Genomic DNA, 5981 nt, shown 5'->3' on the forward strand with positions numbered 1-5981 from the left:
TTGATTTTGATTAGACTTTGTTTACTTGCTGTTTGAGGTGAGAGAAAATGTGCTTTGAGAAGCTCCACAACTCATTAGAGGTGCAGCGTTAAGACAATCAGAAATACTATCAGACATCCCCAAATGGGCACATTTATAGATCTACATTAGTGCTCAGGACAGGTAGATTAGTCCTACTTCTATATGTGTTGTCGGGTAGATTAGTCCTACTTCTATATGTGTAACCAGGTAGACTAGTCCTACTTCTATATGTGTAACCAGGTAGACTAGTCCTACTTCTATATGTGTAACCAGGTAGACTAGTCCTACTTCTATATGTGTAACCAGGTAGACTAGTCCTACTTCTATATGTGTAACCAGGTAGACTAGTCCTACCTTTATGTGTGTAACCAGGTAGACTAGTCATACTTCTATATGCGTAACCAGGTAGACTAGTCCTACTTCTATATGCGTAACCAGGTAGACTAGTCCTACTTCTATATGTGTAACCAGGTAGACTAGTCCTACTTCTATATGTGTAACCAGGTAGACTAGTCCTACTTCTATATGTGTAACCAGGTAGACTAGTCCTACCTCTATATGCGTAATCAGGTGTGCGTCCTTACTCAACATTGACAAGAGGGTTTCAAGCAAAAGACAATTCATAAATTGACAAACCTGACACATCTTGCGGTCAGGTCAAATCAAATGTTTATGGTCACATACACATGGTTAGCAGATGTTAATGGTCACATGCACATGGTTAGCAGATGTTATTGGTCACATACACATGGTTAGCAGATGTTATTGGTCACATGGTTAGCAGATGATAATGGTCACATACACATGGTTAGCGGATGTTAATGGTCACATACACATGGTTAGCGGATGTTAATGGTCACATACACATGGTTAGCGGATGTTAATGGTCACATACACATGGTTAGCAGATGTTATTGGTCACATACACGTGGTTAGCGGATGTTAATGGTCACATACACATGGTTAGCGGATGTTAATGGTCACATACACATGGTTAGCGGATGTTAATGGTCACATACACATGGTTAGCGGATGTTACTGGTCACATACACATGGTTAGCGGATGTTAATGTTAATGGTCACATACACATGGTTAGCGGATGTTAATGGTCACATACACATGGTTAGCAGATGTTAATGTTAATGGTCACATACACATGGTTAGCAGATGTTACTGGTCACATACACATGGTTAGCGGATGTTAATGGTCACATACACATGGTTAGCAGATGTTAATGTTAATGGTCACATACACATGGTTAGCAGATGTTACTGGTCACATACACATGGTTAGCGGATGTTAATGGTAATGGTCACATACACATGGTTAGCGGATGTTAATGGTCACATACACATGGTTAGCGGATGTTAATGGTCACATACACATGGTTAGTGGATGTTATTGGTCACATGGTTAGCGGATGTTAATGGTCACATACACATGGTTAGCGGATGTTATTGGTCACATACACATCGTTAGCGGATGTTATTGGTCACATGGTTAGCGGATGTTAATGGTCACATGGTTAGCGGATGTTAATGGTCACATGGTTAGCGGATGTTAATGGTCACATACACATGGTTAGCAGATGTTAATGGTCACATACACATGGTTAGCGGATGTTAATGGTCACATACACATGGTTAGCGGATGTTAATGGTCACATACACATGGTTAGCGGATGTTATTGGTCACATACACATGGTTAGCGGATGTTAATGGTCACATACACATGGTTAGCGGATGTTACTGGTCACATACACATGGTTAGCGGATGTTAATGGTCACATACACATGGTTAGCGGATGTTAATGGTCACATACACATGGTTAGCGGATGTTAATGGTCACATACACATGGTTAGCGGATGTTAATGGTCACATACACATGGTTAGCGGATGTTAATGGTCACATACACATGGTTAGCGGATGTTAATGGTCACATACACATGGTTAGCGGATGTTACTGGTCACATACACATGGTTAGCGGATGTTACTGGTCACATACACATGGTTAGCGGATGTTACTGGTCACATACACATGGTTAGCGGATGTTAATGGTCACATACACATGGTTAGCGGATGTTAATGTTAATGGTCACATACACATGGTTAGCGGTTGTTAATGGTCACATACACATGGTTAGCAGATGTTACTGGTCACATACACATGGTTAGCGGATGTTAATGGTCACATACACATTTTTAGCGGATGTTACTCGTCACATACACATGGTTAGCGGATGTTAATGTTAATGGTCACATACACATGGTTAGCGGATGTTAATGGTCACATACACATGGTTAGCGGATGTTAATGGTCACATACACATGGTTAGCGGATGTTAATGGTCACATACACATGGTTAGCGGATGTTAATGGTCACATACACATGGTTAGCGGATGTTAATGGTCACATACACATGGTTAGCGGATGTTAATGGTCACATACACATGGTTAGCGGATGTTAATGGTCACATACACATGGTTAGCGGATGTTAATGGTCACATACACGTGGTTAGCGGATGTTATTGGTCACATACACGTGGTTAGCGGATGTTAATGGTCACATACACATGGTTAGCGGATGTTAATGGTCACATACACATGGTTAGCGGATGTTAATGGTCACATACACATGGTTAGCGGATGTTACTGGTCACATACACATGGTTAGCGGATGTTAATGTTAATGGTCACATACACATGGTTAGCGGATGTTAATGGTCACATACACATGGTTAGCGGATGTTAATGTTAATGGTCACATACACATGGTTAGCGGATGTTACTGGTCACATACACATGGTTAGCAGATGTTAATGTTAATGGTCACATACACATGGTTAGCAGATGTTACTGGTCACATACACATGGTTAGCGGATGTTAATGGTAATGGTCACATACACATGGTTAGCGGATGTTAATGGTCACATGCACATGGTTAGCGGATGTTAATGTTAATGGTCACATACACATGGTTAGCGGATGTTAATTGTCACATACACATGGTTAGCGGATGTTAATGGTCACATACACATGGTTAGCGGATGTTAATGGTCACATACACATGGTTAGCAGATGTTAATGGTCACATACACATGGTTAGCGGATGTTAATGGTCACATACACATGGTTAGCAGATGTTATTGGTCACATGGTTAGCGGATGTTAATGGTCACATACACATGGTTAGCGGATGTTATTGGTCACATACACATGGTTAGCGGATGTTATTGGTCACATACACATGGTTAGCGGATGTTATTGGTCACATGGTTAGCAGATGTTAATGGTCACATGGTTAGCGGATGTTAATGGTCACATGGTTAGCGGATGTTAATGGTCACATACACATGGTTAGCGGATGTTAATGGTCACATACACATGGTTAGCAGATGTTAATGGTCACATACACATGGTTAGCGGATGTTAATGGTCACATACACATGGTTAGCGGATGTTATTGGTCACATACACATGGTTAGCGGATGTTAATGGTCACATACACATGGTTAGCGGATGTTATTGGTCACATGGTTAGCGGATGTTAATGGTCACATACACATGGTTAGCGGATGTTATTGGTCACATACACATGGTTAGCAGATGTTATTGGTCACATGGTTAGCGGATGTTATTGGTCACATACACATGGTTAGCGGATGTTATTGGTCACATGGTTAGCGGATGTTAATGGTCACATGGTTAGCGGATGTTAATGGTCACATGGTTAGCGGATGTTAATGGTCACATACACATGGTTAGCAGATGTTAATGTCACATACACATGGTTAGCGGATGTTAATGGTCACATACACATGGTTAGCGGATGTTAATGGTCACATACACATGGTTAGCGGATGTTAATGGTCACATACACATGGTTAGCGGATATTAATGGTCACATACACATGGTTAGCGGATGTTAATGGTCACATACACATGGTTAGCGGATGTTATTGGTCACATACACATGGTTAGCAGATGTTAATGGTCACATACACATGGTTAGCGGATGCTACTGGTCACATACACATGGTTAGCGGATGTTATTGGTCACATACACATGGTTAGCGGATGTTAATGGTCACATACACATGGTTAGCGGATGTTAATGGTCACATACACATGGTTAGCGGATGTTAATGGTCACATACACATGGTTAGCGGATGTTAATGGTCACATAGACATGGTTAGCGGATGTTAATGGTCACATACACATGGTTAGCGGATGTTATTGGTCACATACACATGGTTAGCGGATGTTAATGGTCACATACACATGTTAGCAGATGTTAATGGTCACATACACATGGTTAGCAGATGTTAATGGTCACATACACATAGTTAGCGGATGTTAATGGTCACATACACATGGTTAGCAGATGTTAATGGTCACATAGACATGGTTAGCAGATGTTAATGGTCACATAGACATGGTTAGCAGATGTTAATGGTCACATACACATGGTTAGCGGATGTTAATGGTCACATACACATGGTTAGCGGATGTTAATGGTCACATACACATGGTTAGCGGATGTTAATGGTCACATACACATGGTTAGCAGATGTTAATGGTCACATACACATGTTAGCAGATGTTAATGGTCACATACACATGTTAGCAGATGTTAATGGTCACATACACATGTTAGCAGATGTTAATGGTCACATACACATGGTTAGCGGATGTTAATGGTCACATACACATGGTTAGCAGATGTTAATGGTCACATACACATGGTTAGCAGATGTTAATGGTCACATACACATGGTTAGCAGATGTTAATGGTCACATACACATGGTTAGCAGATGTTAATGGTCACATACACATGGTTAGCAGATGTTAATGGTCACATACACATGGTTAGCAGATGTTAATGGTCACATACACATGGTTAGCAGATGTTAATGGTCACATACACATGGTTAGCAGATGTTAATGGTCACATACACATGTTAGCAGATGTTAATGGTCACATACACATGTTAGCAGATGTTAATGGTCACATACACATGGTTAGCGGATGTTAATGGTCACATACACATGGTTAGCAGATGTTAATGGTCACATGGTTAGCAGATGTTAATGGTCACATACACATGGTTAGCAGATGTTAATGGTCACATACACATGGTTAGCGGATGTTAATGATCACATACACATGGTTAGCAGATGTTAATGCGACTGTAGCGAAATGCTTGTGCTTCTAGTTCCGACAATGCAGTAATATCTAACAAGTAATCTAACAAATTCACAACAACTACCTTATACACACAAATGTAAGGGATGAATAAGAATATGTACATATAAATACATGGATGAGCGATGGCCGTGCGTCATAGGCAGATGCAGTAGATGTTATAGAATACTGTATATACATATGAGAGTAATGTAGCGTATGTGAACATTATTAAAGTTGCGTTATTTAAAGTGACTAGAGATACCTTTTATTAAGTCCATTTATTAAAGTGGCTAGAGATTGAGTCTGTATGTTGGCAGCAGCCTCTCAATGTTAGTGATGGCAGGTTAACAGTCTGATGGCCTTGAGATAGAAGCTGTTTTTCAGTCTCTCGGTCCCAGCTTTGATGCACCTGTACTGACCTCGTCTTCTGGATGATAGCGGTGTGAACAGGCAGTGGCTCGGGTGGTTGTTGTCCTTGATGATCTTTTTGGCCTTCCTGTGACATCGAGTGGTGTAGGTGTCCTGGAGGGCAGGTAGTTTGCCCCGGTGATGCCTTGTGCAGACCGGACCACCCTCTGGAGGGTCTTGCGGTTGAGGGCGGTGCAGTTCCCATACCAGGCGGTGATACAGCCCGACAGGATGCTCTCAATTGTGCGTCTATAAAAGTTTGTGAGTGTGTTCGGTGACAAGACAAATTTCTTCAGCCTCCTGAGGTTGAAGAGTCGCTGTTGCGCCTTCTTCACCACACTGTCTGTGTG

Source organism: Salvelinus namaycush, unplaced genomic scaffold, assembly GCF_016432855.1.
Source record: "Salvelinus namaycush isolate Seneca unplaced genomic scaffold, SaNama_1.0 Scaffold64, whole genome shotgun sequence".
NCBI lineage: Eukaryota > Metazoa > Chordata > Actinopteri > Salmoniformes > Salmonidae > Salvelinus > Salvelinus namaycush.